The 17,553-nt window shown below is 46.3% G+C and overlaps 8 non-coding genes across 8 annotated transcripts; all 8 read right to left on the minus strand.

Annotated features, from left to right (window-relative positions):
- Positions 1–1,094: 1,094 nt before the first annotated feature.
- On the minus strand, positions 1,095–1,285 carry LOC130298623 (U2 spliceosomal RNA). The gene has a single exon (XR_008849952.1). It is a non-coding gene; the product is annotated as a U2 spliceosomal RNA (small nuclear RNA).
- A 2,082-nt stretch (positions 1,286–3,367) lies between these two features.
- LOC130298624 (U2 spliceosomal RNA) lies at positions 3,368–3,558 on the minus strand. The gene has a single exon (XR_008849953.1). It is a non-coding gene; the product is annotated as a U2 spliceosomal RNA (small nuclear RNA).
- Positions 3,559–5,640: 2,082 nt separating this feature from the next.
- On the minus strand, positions 5,641–5,831 carry LOC130298626 (U2 spliceosomal RNA). Its single transcript, XR_008849955.1, has one exon. It is a non-coding gene; the product is annotated as a U2 spliceosomal RNA (small nuclear RNA).
- A 2,063-nt stretch (positions 5,832–7,894) lies between these two features.
- LOC130298627 (U2 spliceosomal RNA) lies at positions 7,895–8,085 on the minus strand. Its single transcript, XR_008849956.1, has one exon. It is a non-coding gene; the product is annotated as a U2 spliceosomal RNA (small nuclear RNA).
- Positions 8,086–10,176: 2,091 nt separating this feature from the next.
- Positions 10,177–10,367, minus strand: LOC130298628 (U2 spliceosomal RNA). Its single transcript, XR_008849957.1, has one exon. It is a non-coding gene; the product is annotated as a U2 spliceosomal RNA (small nuclear RNA).
- Positions 10,368–12,418: 2,051 nt separating this feature from the next.
- LOC130298586 (U2 spliceosomal RNA) lies at positions 12,419–12,610 on the minus strand. Its single transcript, XR_008849916.1, has one exon. It is a non-coding gene; the product is annotated as a U2 spliceosomal RNA (small nuclear RNA).
- A 2,078-nt stretch (positions 12,611–14,688) lies between these two features.
- On the minus strand, positions 14,689–14,879 carry LOC130298629 (U2 spliceosomal RNA). Its single transcript, XR_008849958.1, has one exon. It is a non-coding gene; the product is annotated as a U2 spliceosomal RNA (small nuclear RNA).
- A 2,077-nt stretch (positions 14,880–16,956) lies between these two features.
- On the minus strand, positions 16,957–17,147 carry LOC130298630 (U2 spliceosomal RNA). The gene has a single exon (XR_008849959.1). It is a non-coding gene; the product is annotated as a U2 spliceosomal RNA (small nuclear RNA).
- Positions 17,148–17,553: the final 406 nt, after the last annotated feature.

The raw sequence follows: 17,553 nt of genomic DNA on the forward strand, positions 1-17,553 counted from the left end.
TTTTTTACGTTTTTCTCCTTTTCGCCTCTTTTCTGGGCGTATTATTCTTCTTTTTCTTCTTTTTTTTCGTCTAATGCATACCCCATCAGTGCAGCAATGCTTATTCAATACCGCCAGCAGATGGAGACACTGGGGGATAATTTTCTAAGGATTTATACTGATTTTTCCTGTCTGAATTTGTCGCACAGAAAGTTGCAGGCCAAATATGTATGACATTTCTGCGACTTTAGCTTCTAGAGCATTTTTACAACATTATACATAGGTGCTGAATACATAAAAAGCGACTGTTCAGCGACAGACAAGTCGCATCGGCTGAAAGTAGGCCAGAATGTCAGTCCATGTTGGAGCAGGTTTAGATACAGTCTAAAGCATAGATCTCAAAGTCTGTGCACAGAATTTAGCAAGGGCCTCGCACCTTCTGATGCATCAGGTAGGTGCACAATAGCATAGCCTAACCCTCTGTACTTTGGTCTATATTGATGCGGGACATAGACAGCCAGCTGATGACCAATCCATTAGTGCAATGGATGGCTGGAAGCATTTGTCTTTGCCTTTGCAATACCACAGAAGCAATGCATGGTCAATGTACAGCAATGACACACCTGTGTGAACAGCCAGGAGACCCCCCCCCCCCATGTTATGTTACATAGTTACATAGTTAGTACGGTCGAAAAAAGACATATGTCCATCAAGTTCAACCAGGGAATTAAGGGGTAGGGGTGTGGCGCGATATTGGGGAAGGGATGAGATTTTATATTTCTTCATAAGCATTAATCTTATTTTGTCAATTAGGAACATTCAGCACCCACCCGCTATCAAGGCAGCTGCCTATCATGTCATGCCCTACCTGCACAGGTGTGCTGGCTACTCAAATGATCCAATTAAGGAGGCCATTTAGTCAGCAGCAGCAGAAGTCCTGTGCCTGGACGCTCCAACAGCGGCCAGACACAAGCAGAAGCAGAAGCAGCAGCAGCACCACCTTTTGTTTTTTGGCTGCAGCAGCAGCAGCAGCAAGGCCCACAGGGCTGGCTAGCTGGCTAGCCAGCAAGCAGGTAGCAATGAAAGTAGGAATCTTTCTTTTTAACCCTGTAAGGGGGTGGTGCACTGTACCCGAAGATACTGCCATATCGGGTCAATGCATAGGGCGACGGAAGCAAGCTTCGAAATCGGCCCCCGTTCTCAAAAATCCATTTAATATATGGTCCCCAGATAGGGGACGTATCAGATATTAAACTGATAAGAACAGATACTACACTTGATCTTAGCCAAAAGGCCGAGAAGCGATAACCGTGAAAGGGGCGGGCCCAACAAGGTCCCCTTCATGGGCACTATCACTGCTTGCTGTCAGGGAGGCTGCCAGACAATTTTCCATGCACACTCTGGGCTGGGGGGCAGTCAACCACCAGTACACACAGCAGAACCTAAACCCATACCATTATTGCTAAGCAGCAAGACAGGGGCCCATTGCACTCCCACGGGGCCTTTTTAAATGCAATCCATAACCCGGATTTGCCAGGAACCCTTCTTACTCCTCCTACTTGCATGTGACACTGGGCTTAGGATCTGCATAGGAAACACACACACAAGCACACACCTACCTTTGTTGCCTGCAGATGCCTCCTTGGCTGTCCCCAAACGGTATCAAACCAACACCCACGGGAAGCTGTAAGCATAGAGGACATGCCTGCACCCCATTGGACTTACCTGTGTGGGTTAAACCCGGGTTATTTGACAACCTATGGCGGTGATGGTTCTGCTCAGGCAGAGCAGTGCTGATGCTCCTCATAAAGCTGTCGCTGCTGTGAAGGTTCTAGGTGACATCACAAATCCCTATGGTTACATACACAACAAAGCTGGGTTGTTGTTGTTTACACTCTGCAAGGCCTGTGGAAGTGAGTGACATCATAGCACTGTAGTTCTGAGGGTTCTAGATGGATGCAACAATCTCCTGTTGCTTCTATGAAGGCCATAATAGACGACATCACCAAACAGCTCCATAGTCACATACACAGCAAAGGAGAGATGTTGTTTACACCTAGTGATGTCAGTGGTATTGAGTGACATCACAGCACAGTGCTAAGGCTCCTGGGCCTGGACACAGCAGCGGCTGCAATATCTCAACGGAGAATACGTTTATATATATGTGTGTGTGTGCGCGTATATATATATATATATATATATATATATATATATATATATTTCTCCGCCGAAATCACTTTTAAACCCATTTCCACCTTTTTTTCCCTTCTCTTCCTCTTACTTTTTTTTCACGTTTTTTTACGTTTTTCTCCTTTTCGCCTCTTTTCTGGGCGTATTATTCTTCTTTTTCTTCTTTTTTTTCGTCTAATGCATACCCCATCAGTGCAGCAATGCTTATTCAATACCGCCAGCAGATGGAGACACTGGGGGATAATTTTCTAAGGATTTATACTGATTTTTCCTGTCTGAATTTGTCGCACAGAAAGTTGCAGGCCAAATATGTGTGACATTTCTGCGACTTTAGCTTCTAGAGCATTTTTACAACATTATACATAGGTGCTGAATACATAAAAAGCGACTGTTCAGCGACAGACAAGTCGCATCGGCTGAAAGTAGGCCAGAATGTCAGTCCATGTTGGAGCAGGTTTAGATACAGTCTAAAGCATAGATCTCAAAGTCTGTGCACAGAATTTAGCAAGGGCCTCGCACCTTCTGATGCATCAGGTAGGTGCACAATAGCATAGCCTAACCCTCTGTACTTTGGTCTATATTGATGCGGGACATAGACAGCCAGCTGATGACCAATCCATTAGTGCAATGGATGGCTGGAAGCATTTGTCTTTGCCTTTGCAATACCACAGAAGCAATGCATGGTCAATGTACAGCAATGACACACCTGTGTGAACAGCCAGGAGACCCCCCCCCCCCATGTTATGTTACATAGTTACATAGTTAGTACGGTCGAAAAAAGACATATGTCCATCAAGTTCAACCAGGGAATTAAGGGGTAGGGGTGTGGCGCGATATTGGGGAAGGGATGAGATTTTATATTTCTTCATAAGCATTAATCTTATTTTGTCAATTAGGAACATTCAGCACCCACCCGCTATCAAGGCAGCTGCCTATCATGTCATGCCCTACCTGCACAGGTGTGCTGGCTACTCAAATGATCCAATTAAGGAGGCCATTTAGTCAGCAGCAGCAGAAGTCCTGTGCCTGGACGCTCCAACAGCGGCCAGACACAAGCAGAAGCAGAAGCAGCAGCAGCACCACCTTTTGTTTTTTGGCTGCAGCAGCAGCAGCAGCAAGGCCCACAGGGCTGGCTAGCTGGCTAGCCAGCAAGCAGGTAGCAATGAAAGTAGGAATCTTTCTTTTTAACCCTGTAAGGGGGTGGTGCACTGTACCCGAAGATACTGCCATATCGGGTCAATGCATAGGGCGACGGAAGCAAGCTTCGAAATCGGCCCCCGTTCTCAAAAATCCATTTAATATATGGTCCCCAGATAGGGGACGTATCAGATATTAAACTGATAAGAACAGATACTACACTTGATCTTAGCCAAAAGGCCGAGAAGCGATAACCGTGAAAGGGGCGGGCCCAACAAGGTCCCCTTCATGGGCACTATCACTGCTTGCTGTCAGGGAGGCTGCCAGACAATTTTCCATGCACACTCTGGGCTGGGGGGCAGTCAACCACCAGTACACACAGCAGAACCTAAACCCATACCATTATTGCTAAGCAGCAAGACAGGGGCCCATTGCACTCCCACGGGGCCTTTTTAAATGCAATCCATAACCCGGATTTGCCAGGAACCCTTCTTACTCCTCCTACTTGCATGTGACACTGGGCTTAGGATCTGCATAGGAAACACACACACAAGCACACACCTACCTTTGTTGCCTGCAGATGCCTCCTTGGCTGTCCCCAAACGGTATCAAACCAACACCCACGGGAAGCTGTAAGCATAGAGGACATGCCTGCACCCCATTGGACTTACCTGTGTGGGTTAAACCCGGGTTATTTGACAACCTATGGCGGTGATGGTTCTGCTCAGGCAGAGCAGTGCTGATGCTCCTCATAAAGCTGTCGCTGCTGTGAAGGTTCTAGGTGACATCACAAATCCCTATGGTTACATACACAACAAAGCTGGGTTGTTGTTGTTTACACTCTGCAAGGCCTGTGGAAGTGAGTGACATCATAGCACTGTAGTTCTGAGGGTTCTAGATGGATGCAACAATCTCCTGTTGCTTCTATGAAGGCCATAATAGACGACATCACCAAACAGCTCCATAGTCACATACACAGCAAAGGAGAGATGTTGTTTACACCTAGTGATGTCAGTGGTATTGAGTGACATCACAGCACAGTGCTAAGGCTCCTGGGCCTGGACACAGCAGCGGCTGCAATATCTCAACGGAGAATACGTTTATATATATGTGTGTGTGTGCGCGTATATATATATATATATATATATATATATATATATATATATTTCTCCGCCGAAATCACTTTTAAACCCATTTCCACCTTTTTTTCCCTTCTCTTCCTCTTACTTTTTTTTCACGTTTTTTTACGTTTTTCTCCTTTTCGCCTCTTTTCTGGGCGTATTATTCTTCTTTTTCTTCTTTTTTTTCGTCTAATGCATACCCCATCAGTGCAGCAATGCTTATTCAATACCGCCAGCAGATGGAGACACTGGGGGATAATTTTCTAAGGATTTATACTGATTTTTCCTGTCTGAATTTGTCGCACAGAAAGTTGCAGGCCAAATATGTGTGACATTTCTGCGACTTTAGCTTCTAGAGCATTTTTACAACATTATACATAGGTGCTGAATACATAAAAAGCGACTGTTCAGCGACAGACAAGTCGCATCGGCTGAAAGTAGGCCAGAATGTCAGTCCATGTTGGAGCAGGTTTAGATACAGTCTAAAGCATAGATCTCAAAGTCTGTGCACAGAATTTAGCAAGGGCCTCGCACCTTCTGATGCATCAGGTAGGTGCACAATAGCATAGCCTAACCCTCTGTACTTTGGTCTATATTGATGCGGGACATAGACAGCCAGCTGATGACCAATCCATTAGTGCAATGGATGGCTGGAAGCATTTGTCTTTGCCTTTGCAATACCACAGAAGCAATGCATGGTCAATGTACAGCAATGACACACCTGTGTGAACAGCCAGGAGACCCCCCCCCCCCATGTTATGTTACATAGTTACATAGTTAGTACGGTCGAAAAAAGACATATGTCCATCAAGTTCAACCAGGGAATTAAGGGGTAGGGGTGTGGCGCGATATTGGGGAAGGGATGAGATTTTATATTTCTTCATAAGCATTAATCTTATTTTGTCAATTAGGAACATTCAGCACCCACCCGCTATCAAGGCAGCTGCCTATCATGTCATGCCCTACCTGCACAGGTGTGCTGGCTACTCAAATGATCCAATTAAGGAGGCCATTTAGTCAGCAGCAGCAGAAGTCCTGTGCCTGGACGCTCCAACAGCGGCCAGACACAAGCAGAAGCAGAAGCAGCAGCAGCACCACCTTTTGTTTTTTGGCTGCAGCAGCAGCAGCAGCAAGGCCCACAGGGCTGGCTAGCTGGCTAGCCAGCAAGCAGGTAGCAATGAAAGTAGGAATCTTTCTTTTTAACCCTGTAAGGGGGTGGTGCACTGTACCCGAAGATACTGCCATATCGGGTCAATGCATAGGGCGACGGAAGCAAGCTTCGAAATCGGCCCCCGTTCTCAAAAATCCATTTAATATATGGTCCCCAGATAGGGGACGTATCAGATATTAAACTGATAAGAACAGATACTACACTTGATCTTAGCCAAAAGGCCGAGAAGCGATAACCGTGAAAGGGGCGGGCCCAACAAGGTCCCCTTCATGGGCACTATCACTGCTTGCTGTCAGGGAGGCTGCCAGACAATTTTCCATGCACACTCTGGGCTGGGGGGCAGTCAACCACCAGTACACACAGCAGAACCTAAACCCATACCATTATTGCTAAGCAGCAAGACAGGGGCCCATTGCACTCCCACGGGGCCTTTTTAAATGCAATCCATAACCCGGATTTGCCAGGAACCCTTCTTACTCCTCCTACTTGCATGTGACACTGGGCTTAGGATCTGCATAGGAAACACACACACAAGCACACACCTACCTTTGTTGCCTGCAGATGCCTCCTTGGCTGTCCCCAAACGGTATCAAACCAACACCCACGGGAAGCTGTAAGCATAGAGGACATGCCTGCACCCCATTGGACTTACCTGTGTGGGTTAAACCCGGGTTATTTGACAACCTATGGCGGTGATGGTTCTGCTCAGGCAGAGCAGTGCTGATGCTCCTCATAAAGCTGTCGCTGCTGTGAAGGTTCTAGGTGACATCACAAATCCCTATGGTTACATACACAACAAAGCTGGGTTGTTGTTGTTTACACTCTGCAAGGCCTGTGGAAGTGAGTGACATCATAGCACTGTAGTTCTGAGGGTTCTAGATGGATGCAACAATCTCCTGTTGCTTCTATGAAGGCCATAATAGACGACATCACCAAACAGCTCCATAGTCACATACACAGCAAAGGAGAGATGTTGTTTACACCTAGTGATGTCAGTGGTATTGAGTGACATCACAGCACAGTGCTAAGGCTCCTGGGCCTGGACACAGCAGCGGCTGCAATATCTCAACGGAGAATACGTTTATATATATGTGTGTGTGTGCGCGTATATATATATATATATATATATATATATATATATATATTCTCCGCCGAAATCACTTTTAAACCCATTTCCACCTTTTTTTCCCTTCTCTTCCTCTTACTTTTTTTTCACGTTTTTTTACGTTTTTCTCCTTTTCGCCTCTTTTCTGGGCGTATTATTCTTCTTTTTCTTCTTTTTTTTCGTCTAATGCATACCCCATCAGTGCAGCAATGCTTATTCAATACCGCCAGCAGATGGAGACACTGGGGGATAATTTTCTAAGGATTTATACTGATTTTTCCTGTCTGAATTTGTCGCACAGAAAGTTGCAGGCCAAATATGTGTGACATTTCTGCGACTTTAGCTTCTAGAGCATTTTTACAACATTATACATAGGTGCTGAATACATAAAAAGCGACTGTTCAGCGACAGACAAGTCGCATCGGCTGAAAGTAGGCCAGAATGTCAGTCCATGTTGGAGCAGGTTTAGATACAGTCTAAAGCATAGATCTCAAAGTCTGTGCACAGAATTTAGCAAGGGCCTCGCACCTTCTGATGCATCAGGTAGGTGCACAATAGCATAGCCTAACCCTCTGTACTTTGGTCTATATTGATGCGGGACATAGACAGCCAGCTGATGACCAATCCATTAGTGCAATGGATGGCTGGAAGCATTTGTCTTTGCAATACCACAGAAGCAATGCATGGTCAATGTACAGCAATGACACACCTGTGTGAACAGCCAGGAGACCCCCCCCCCCCATGTTATGTTACATAGTTACATAGTTAGTACGGTCGAAAAAAGACATATGTCCATCAAGTTCAACCAGGGAATTAAGGGGTAGGGGTGTGGCGCGATATTGGGGAAGGGATGAGATTTTATATTTCTTCATAAGCATTAATCTTATTTTGTCAATTAGGAACATTCAGCACCCACCCGCTATCAAGGCAGCTGCCTATCATGTCATGCCCTACCTGCACAGGTGTGCTGGCTACTCAAATGATCCAATTAAGGAGGCCATTTAGTCAGCAGCAGCAGAAGTCCTGTGCCTGGACGCTCCAACAGCGGCCAGACACAAGCAGAAGCAGAAGCAGCAGTTTTGTTTTTTGGCTGCAGCAGCAGCAGCAGCAAGGCCCACAGGGCTGGCTAGCTGGCTAGCCAGCAAGCAGGTAGCAATGAAAGTAGGAATCTTTCTTTTTAACCCTGTAAGGGGGTGGTGCACTGTACCCGAAGATACTGCCATATCGGGTCAATGCATAGGGCGACGGAAGCAAGCTTCGAAATCGGCCCCCGTTCTCAAAAATCCATTTAATATATGGTCCCCAGATAGGGGACGTATCAGATATTAAACTGATAAGAACAGATACTACACTTGATCTTAGCCAAAAGGCCGAGAAGCGATAACCGTGAAAGGGGCGGGCCCAACAAGGTCCCCTTCATGGGCACTATCACTGCTTGCTGTCAGGGAGGCTGCCAGACAATTTTCCATGCACACTCTGGGCTGGGGGGCAGTCAACCACCAGTACACACAGCAGAACCTAAACCCATACCATTATTGCTAAGCAGCAAGACAGGGGCCCATTGCACTCCCACGGGGCCTTTTTAAATGCAATCCATAACCCGGATTTGCCAGGAACCCTTCTTACTCCTCCTACTTGCATGTGACACTGGGCTTAGGATCTGCATAGGAAACACACACACAAGCACACACCTACCTTTGTTGCCTGCAGATGCCTCCTTGGCTGTCCCCAAACGGTATCAAACCAACACCCACGGGAAGCTGTAAGCATAGAGGACATGCCTGCACCCCATTGGACTTACCTGTGTGGGTTAAACCCGGGTTATTTGACAACCTATGGCGGTGATGGTTCTGCTCAGGCAGAGCAGTGCTGATGCTCCTCATAAAGCTGTCGCTGCTGTGAAGGTTCTAGGTGACATCACAAATCCCTATGGTTACATACACAACAAAGCTGGGTTGTTGTTGTTTACACTCTGCAAGGCCTGTGGAAGTGAGTGACATCATAGCACTGTAGTTCTGAGGGTTCTAGATGGATGCAACAATCTCCTGTTGCTTCTATGAAGGCCATAATAGACGACATCACCAAACAGCTCCATAGTCACATACACAGCAAAGGAGAGATGTTGTTTACACCTAGTGATGTCAGTGGTATTGAGTGACATCACAGCACAGTGCTAAGGCTCCTGGGCCTGGACACAGCAGCGGCTGCAATATCTCAACGGAGAATACGTTTATATATATGTGTGTGTGTGCGCGTATATATATATATATATATATATATATATATATATATATATATATATTTCTCCGCCGAAATCACTTTTAAACCCATTTCCACCTTTTTTTCCCTTCTCTTCCTCTTACTTTTTTTTCACGTTTTTTTACGTTTTTCTCCTTTTCGCCTCTTTTCTGGGCGTATTATTCTTCTTTTTCTTCTTTTTTTTCGTCTAATGCATACCCCATCAGTGCAGCAATGCTTATTCAATACCGCCAGCAGATGGAGACACTGGGGGATAATTTTTCTAAGGATTTATACTGATTTTTCCCTGTCTGAATTTGTCGCACAGAAAGTTGCAGGCCAAATATGTGTGACATTTCTGCGACTTTAGCTTCTAGAGCATTTTTACAACATTATACATAGGTGCTGAATACATAAAAAGCGACTGTTCAGCGACAGGACAAGTCGCATCGGCTGAAAGTAGGCCAGAATGTCAGTCCATGTTGGAGCAGGTTTAGATACAGTCTAAAGCATAGATCTCAAAGTCTGTGCACAGAATTTAGCAAGGGGCCTCGCACCTTCTGATGCATCAGGTAGGTGCACAATAGCATAGCCTAACCCTCTGTACTTTGGTCTATATTGATGCGGGACATAGACAGCCAGCTGATGACCAATCCATTAGTGCAATGGATGGCTGGAAGCATTTGTCTTTGCAATACCACAGAAGCAATGCAATGGTCAATGTACAGCAATGACACACCTGTTGTGAACAGCCAGGAGACCCCCCCCCCCCCATGTTATGTTACATAGTTACATAGTTAGTACGGTCGAAAAAAAGACATATGTCCATCAAGTTCAACCAGGGAATTAAGGGGTAGGGGTTGTGGCGCGATATTGGGGAAGGGATGAGATTTTATATTTCTTCATAAGCATTAATCTTATTTTGTCAATTAGGAACATTCAGCACCCACCCGCTATCAAGGCAGCTGCCTATCATGTCATGCCCTACCTGCACAGGTGTGCTGGCTACTCAAATGATCCAATTAAGGAGGCCATTTAGTCAGCAGCAGCAGAAGTCCTGTGCCTGGACGCTCCAACAGCGGCCAGACACAAGCAGAAGCAGAAGCAGCAGCAGCACCACCTTTTGTTTTTTGGCTGCAGCAGCAGCAGCAGCAAGGCCCACAGGGCTGGCTAGCTGGCTAGCCAGCAAGCAGGTAGCAATGAAAGTAGGAATCTTTCTTTTTAACCCTGTAAGGGGGTGGTGCACTGTACCCGAAGATACTGCCATATCGGGTCAATGCATAGGGCGACGGAAGCAAGCTTCGAAATCGGCCCCCGTTCTCAAAAATCCATTTAATATATGGTCCCCAGATAGGGGACGTATCAGATATTAAACTGATAAGAACAGATACTACACTTGATCTTAGCCAAAAGGCCGAGAAGCGATAACCGTGAAAGGGGCGGGCCCCAACAAGGTCCCCTTCATGGGCACTATCACTGCTTGCTGTCAGGGAGGCTGCCAGACAATTTTCCATGCACACTCTGGGCTGGGGGGCAGTCAACCACCAGTACACACAGCAGAACCTAAACCCATACCATTATTGCTAAGCAGCAAGACAGGGGCCCATTGCACTCCCACGGGGCCTTTTTAAATGCAATCCATAACCCGGATTTGCCAGGAACCCTTCTTACTCCTCCTACTTGCATGTGACACTGGGCTTAGGATCTGCATAGGAAACACACACACAAGCACACACCTACCTTTGTTGCCTGCAGATGCCTCCTTGGCTGTCCCCAAACGGTATCAAACCAACACCCACGGGAAGCTGTAAGCATAGAGGACATGCCTGCACCCCATTGGACTTACCTGTGTGGGTTAAACCCGGGTTATTTGACAACCTATGGCGGTGATGGTTCTGCTCAGGCAGAGCAGTGCTGATGCTCCTCATAAAGCTGTCGCTGCTGTGAAGGTTCTAGGTGACATCACAAATCCCTATGGTTACATACACAACAAAGCTGGGTTGTTGTTGTTTACACTCTGCAAGGCCTGTGGAAGTGAGTGACATCATAGCACTGTAGTTCTGAGGGTTCTAGATGGATGCAACAATCTCCTGTTGCTTCTATGAAGGCCATAATAGACGACATCACCAAACAGCTCCATAGTCACATACACAGCAAAGGAGAGATGTTGTTTACACCTAGTGATGTCAGTGGTATTGAGTGACATCACAGCACAGTGCTAAGGCTCCTGGGCCTGGACACAGCAGCGGCTGCAATATCTCAACGGAGAATACGTTTATATATATATGTGTGTGTGCGCGTATATATATATATATATATATATATTTCTCCGCCGAAATCACTTTTAAACCCATTTCCACCTTTTTTTCCCTTCTCTTCCTCTTACTTTTTTTTCACGTTTTTTTACGTTTTTCTCCTTTTCGCCTCTTTTCTGGGCGTATTCTTCTTCTTTTTCTTCTTTTTTTTCGTCTAATGCATACCCCCATCAGTGCAGCAATGCGCCAGCAGATGGAGACACTGGGGGATAATTTTCTAAGGATTTATACTGATTTTTCCTGTCTGAATTTGTCGCACAGAAAGTTGCAGGCCAAATATGTGTGACATTTCTGCGACTTTAGCTTCTAGAGCATTTTTACAACATTATACATAGGTGCTGAATACATAAAAAGCGACTGTTCAGCGACAGACAAGTCGCATCGGCTGAAAGTAGGCCAGAATGTCAGTCCATGTTGGAGCAGGTTTAGATACAGTCTAAAGCATAGATCTCAAAGTCTGTGCACAGAATTTAGCAAGGGCCTCGCACCTTCTGATGCATCAGGTAGGTGCACAATAGCATAGCCTAACCCTCTGTACTTTGGTCTATATTGATGCGGGACATAGACAGCCAGCTGATGACCAATCCATTAGTGCAATGGATGGCTGGAAGCATTTGTCTTTGCCTTTGCAATACCACAGAAGCAATGCATGGTCAATGTACAGCAATGACACACCTGTGTGAACAGCCAGGAGACCCCCCCCCCCCCATGTTATGTTACATAGTTACATAGTTAGTACGGTCGAAAAAAGACATATGTCCATCAAGTTCAACCAGGGAATTAAGGGGTAGGGGTGTGGCGCGATATTGGGGAAGGGATGAGATTTTATATTTCTTCATAAGCATTAATCTTATTTTGTCAATTAGGAACATTCAGCACCCACCCGCTATCAAGGCAGCTGCCTATCATGTCATGCCCTACCTGCACAGGTGTGCTGGCTACTCAAATGATCCAATTAAGGAGGCCATTTAGTCAGCAGCAGCAGAAGTCCTGTGCCTGGACGCTCCAACAGCGGCCAGACACAAGCAGAAGCAGAAGCAGCAGCAGCACCACCTTTTGTTTTTTGGCTGCAGCAGCAGCAAGGCCCACAGGGCTGGCTAGCTGGCTAGCCAGCAAGCAGGTAGCAATGAAAGTAGGAATCTTTCTTTTTAACCCTGTAAGGGGGTGGTGCACTGTACCCGAAGATACTGCCATATCGGGTCAATGCATAGGCGCGACGGAAGCAAGCTTCGAAATCGGCCCCCGTTCTCAAAAATCCATTTAATATATGGTCCCCAGATAGGGGACGTATCAGATATTAAACTGATAAGAACAGATACTACACTTGATCTTAGCCAAAAGGCCGAGAAGCGATAACCGTGAAAGGGGCGGGCCCAACAAGGTCCCCTTCATGGGCACTATCACTGCTTGCTGTCAGGGAGGCTGCCAGACAATTTTCCATGCACACTCTGGGCTGGGGGGCAGTCAACCACCAGTACACACAGCAGAACCTAAACCCATACCATTATTGCTAAGCAGCAAGACAGGGGCCCATTGCACTCCCACGGGGCCTTTTTAAATGCAATCCATAACCCGGATTTGCCAGGAACCCTTCTTACTCCTCCTACTTGCATGTGACACTGGGCTTAGGATCTGCATAGGAAACACACACACAAGCACACACCTACCTTTGTTGCCTGCAGATGCCTCCTTGGCTGTCCCCAAACGGTATCAAACCAACACCCACGGGAAGCTGTAAGCATAGAGGACATGCCTGCACCCCATTGGACTTACCTGTGTGGGTTAAACCCGGGTTATTTGACAACCTATGGCGGTGATGGTTCTGCTCAGGCAGAGCAGTGCTGATGCTCCTCATAAAGCTGTCGCTGCTGTGAAGGTTCTAGGTGACATCACAAATCCCTATGGTTACATACACAACAAAGCTGGGTTGTTGTTGTTTACACTCTGCAAGGCCTGTGGAAGTGAGTGACATCATAGCACTGTAGTTCTGAGGGTTCTAGATGGATGCAACAATCTCCTGTTGCTTCTATGAAGGCCATAATAGACGACATCACCAAACAGCTCCATAGTCACATACACAGCAAAGGAGAGATGTTGTTTACACCTAGTGATGTCAGTGGTATTGAGTGACATCACAGCACAGTGCTAAGGCTCCTGGGCCTGGACACAGCAGCGGCTGCAATATCTCAACGGAGAATACGTTTATATATATATGTGTGTGTGTGCGCGTATATATATATATATATATATATATATATATATATATATATTTCTCCGCCGAAATCACTTTTAAACCCATTTCCACCTTTTTTCCCTTCTCTTCCTCTTACTTTTTTTTCACGTTTTTTTACGTTTTTCTCCTTTTCGCCTCTTTTCTGGGCGTATTATTCTTCTTTTTCTTCTTTTTTTTCGTCTAATGCATACCCCATCAGTGCAGCAATGCTTATTCAATACCGCCAGCAGATGGAGACACTGGGGGATAATTTTCTAAGGATTTATACTGATTTTTCCTGTCTGAATTTGTCGCACAGAAAGTTGCAGGCCAAATATGTGTGACATTTCTGCGACTTTAGCTTCTAGAGCATTTTTACAACATTATACATAGGTGCTGAATACATAAAAAGCGACTGTTCAGCGACAGACAAGTCGCATCGGCTGAAAGTAGGCCAGAATGTCAGTCCATGTTGGAGCAGGTTTAGATACAGTCTAAAGCATAGATCTCAAAGTCTGTGCACAGAATTTAGCAAGGGCCTCGCACCTTCTGATGCATCAGGTAGGTGCACAATAGCATAGCCTAACCCTCTGTACTTTGGTCTATATTGATGCGGGACATAGACAGCCAGCTGATGACCAATCCATTAGTGCAATGGATGGCTGGAAGCATTTGTCTTTGCCTTTGCAATACCACAGAAGCAATGCATGGTCAATGTACAGCAATGACACACCTGTGTGAACAGCCAGGAGACCCCCCCCCCCCATGTTATGTTACATAGTTACATAGTTAGTACGGTCGAAAAAAGACATATGTCCATCAAGTTCAACCAGGGAATTAAGGGGTAGGGGTGTGGCGCGATATTGGGGAAGGGATGAGATTTTATATTTCTTCATAAGCATTAATCTTATTTTGTCAATTAGGAACATTCAGCACCCACCCGCTATCAAGGCAGCTGCCTATCATGTCATGCCCTACCTGCACAGGTGTGCTGGCTACTCAAATGATCCAATTAAGGAGGCCATTTAGTCAGCAGCAGCAGAAGTCCTGTGCCTGGACGCTCCAACAGCGGCCAGACACAAGCAGAAGCAGAAGCAGCAGCAGCACCACCTTTTGTTTTTTGGCTGCAGCAGCAGCAGCAGCAAGGCCCGCTGGCTAGCTGGCTAGCCAGCAAGCAGGTAGCAATGAAAGTAGGAATCTTTCTTTTTAACCCTGTAAGGGGGTGGTGCACTGTACCCGAAGATACTGCCATATCGGGTCAATGCATAGGGCGACGGAAGCAAGCTTCGAAATCGGCCCCCGTTCTCAAAAATCCATTTAATATATGGTCCCCAGATAGGGGACGTATCAGATATTAAACTGATAAGAACAGATACTACACTTGATCTTAGCCAAAAGGCCGAGAAGCGATAACCGTGAAAGGGGCGGGCCCAACAAGGTCCCCTTCATGGGCACTATCACTGCTTGCTGTCAGGGAGGCTGCCAGACAATTTTCCATGCACACTCTGGGCTGGGGGGCAGTCAACCACCAGTACACACAGCAGAACCTAAACCCATACCATTATTGCTAAGCAGCAAGACAGGGGCCCATTGCACTCCCACGGGGCCTTTTTAAATGCAATCCATAACCCGGATTTGCCAGGAACCCTTCTTACTCCTCCTACTTGCATGTGACACTGGGCTTAGGATCTGCATAGGAAACACACACACAAGCACACACCTACCTTTGTTGCCTGCAGATGCCTCCTTGGCTGTCCCCAAACGGTATCAAACCAACACCCACGGGAAGCTGTAAGCATAGAGGACATGCCTGCACCCCATTGGACTTACCTGTGTGGGTTAAACCCGGGTTATTTGACAACCTATGGCGGTGATGGTTCTGCTCAGGCAGAGCAGTGCTGATGCTCCTCATAAAGCTGTCGCTGCTGTGAAGGTTCTAGGTGACATCACAAATCCCTATGGTTACATACACAACAAAGCTGGGTTGTTGTTGTTTACACTCTGCAAGGCCTGTGGAAGTGAGTGACATCATAGCACTGTAGTTCTGAGGGTTCTAGATGGATGCAACAATCTCCTGTTGCTTCTATGAAGGCCATAATAGACGACATCACCAAACAGCTCCATAGTCACATACACAGCAAAGGAGAGATGTTGTTTACACCTAGTGATGTCAGTGGTATTGAGTGACATCACAGCACAGTGCTAAGGCTCCTGGGCCTGGACACAGCAGCGGCTGCAATATCTCAACGGAGAATACGTTATATATATATGTGTGTGTGTGCGCGTATATATATATATATATATATATATATATATATATATATATTTCTCCGCCGAAATCACTTTTAAACCCATTTCCACCTTTTTTTCCCTTCTCTTCCTCTTACTTTTTTTTCACGTTTTTTTACGTTTTTCTCCTTTTCGCCTCTTTTCTGGGCGTATTATTCTTCTTTTTCTTCTTTTTTTTCGTCTAATGCATACCCCATCAGTGCAGCAATGCTTATTCAATACCGCCAGCAGATGGAGACACTGGGGGATAATTTTCTAAGGATTTATACTGATTTTTCCTGTCTGAATTTGTCGCACAGAAAGTTGCAGGCCAAATATGTGTGACATTTCTGCGACTTTAGCTTCTAGAGCATTTTTACAACATTATACATAGGTGCTGAATACATAAAAAGCGACTGTTCAGCGACAGACAAGTCGCATCGGCTGAAAGTAGGCCAGAATGTCAGTCCATGTTGGAGCAGGTTTAGATACAGTCTAAAGCATAGATCTCAAAGTCTGTGCACAGAATTTAGCAAGGGCCTCGCACCTTCTGATGCATCAGGTAGGTGCACAATAGCATAGCCTAACCCTCTGTACTTTGGTCTATATTGATGCGGGACATAGACAGCCAGCTGATGACCAATCCATTAGTGCAATGGATGGCTGGAAGCATTTGTCTTTGCAATACCACAGAAGCAATGCATGGTCAATGTACAGCAATGACACACCTGTGTGAACAGCCAGGAGACCCCCCCCCCCCATGTTATGTTACATAGTTACATAGTTAGTACGGTCGAAAAAAGACATATGTCCATCAAGTTCAACCAGGGAATTAAGGGGTAGGGGTGTGGCGCGATATTGGGGAAGGGATGAGATTTTATATTTCTTCATAAGCATTAATCTTATTTTGTCAATTAGGAACATTCAGCACCCACCCGCTATCAAGGCAGCTGCCTATCATGTCATGCCCTACCTGCACAGGTGTGCTGGCTACTCAAATGATCCAATTAAGGAGGCCATTTAGTCAGCAGCAGCAGAAGTCCTGTGCCTGGACGCTCCAACAGCGGCCAGACACAAGCAGAAGCAGAAGCAGCAGCAGCACCACCTTTTGTTTTTTGGCTGCAGCAGCAGCAGCAGCAAGGCCCACAGGGCTGGCTAGCTGGCTAGCCAGCAAGCAGGTAGCAATGAAAGTAGGAATCTTTCTTTTTAACCCTGTAAGGGGGTGGTGCACTGTACCCGAAGATACTGCCATATCGGGTCAATGCATAGGGCGACGGAAGCAAGCTTCGAAATCGGCCCCCGTTCTCAAAAATCCATTTAATATATGGTCCCCAGATAGGGGACGTATCAGATATTAAACTGATAAGAACAGATACTACACTTGATCTTAGCCAAAAGGCCGAGAAGCGATAACCGTGAAAGGGGCGGGCCCAACAAGGTCCCCTTCATGGGCACTATCACTGCTTGCTGTCAGGGAGGCTGCCAGACAATTTTCCATGCACACTCTGGGCTGGGGGGCAGTCAACCACCAGTACACACAGCAGAACCTAAACCCATACCATTATTGCTAAGCAGCAAGACAGGGGCCCATTGCACTCCCACGGGGCCTTTTTAAATGCAATCCATAACCCGGATTTGCCAGGAACCCTTCTTACTCCTCCTACTTGCATGTGACACTGGGCTTAGGATCTGCATAGGAAACACACACACAAGCACACACCTACCTTTGTTGCCTGCAGATGCCTCCTTGGCTGTCCCCAAACGGTATCAAACCAACACCCACGGGAAGCTGTAAGCATAGAGGACATGCCTGCACC

This window comes from Hyla sarda, unplaced genomic scaffold, assembly GCF_029499605.1.
Source record: "Hyla sarda isolate aHylSar1 unplaced genomic scaffold, aHylSar1.hap1 scaffold_1008, whole genome shotgun sequence".
In the NCBI taxonomy this organism is placed as follows: domain Eukaryota; kingdom Metazoa; phylum Chordata; class Amphibia; order Anura; family Hylidae; genus Hyla; species Hyla sarda.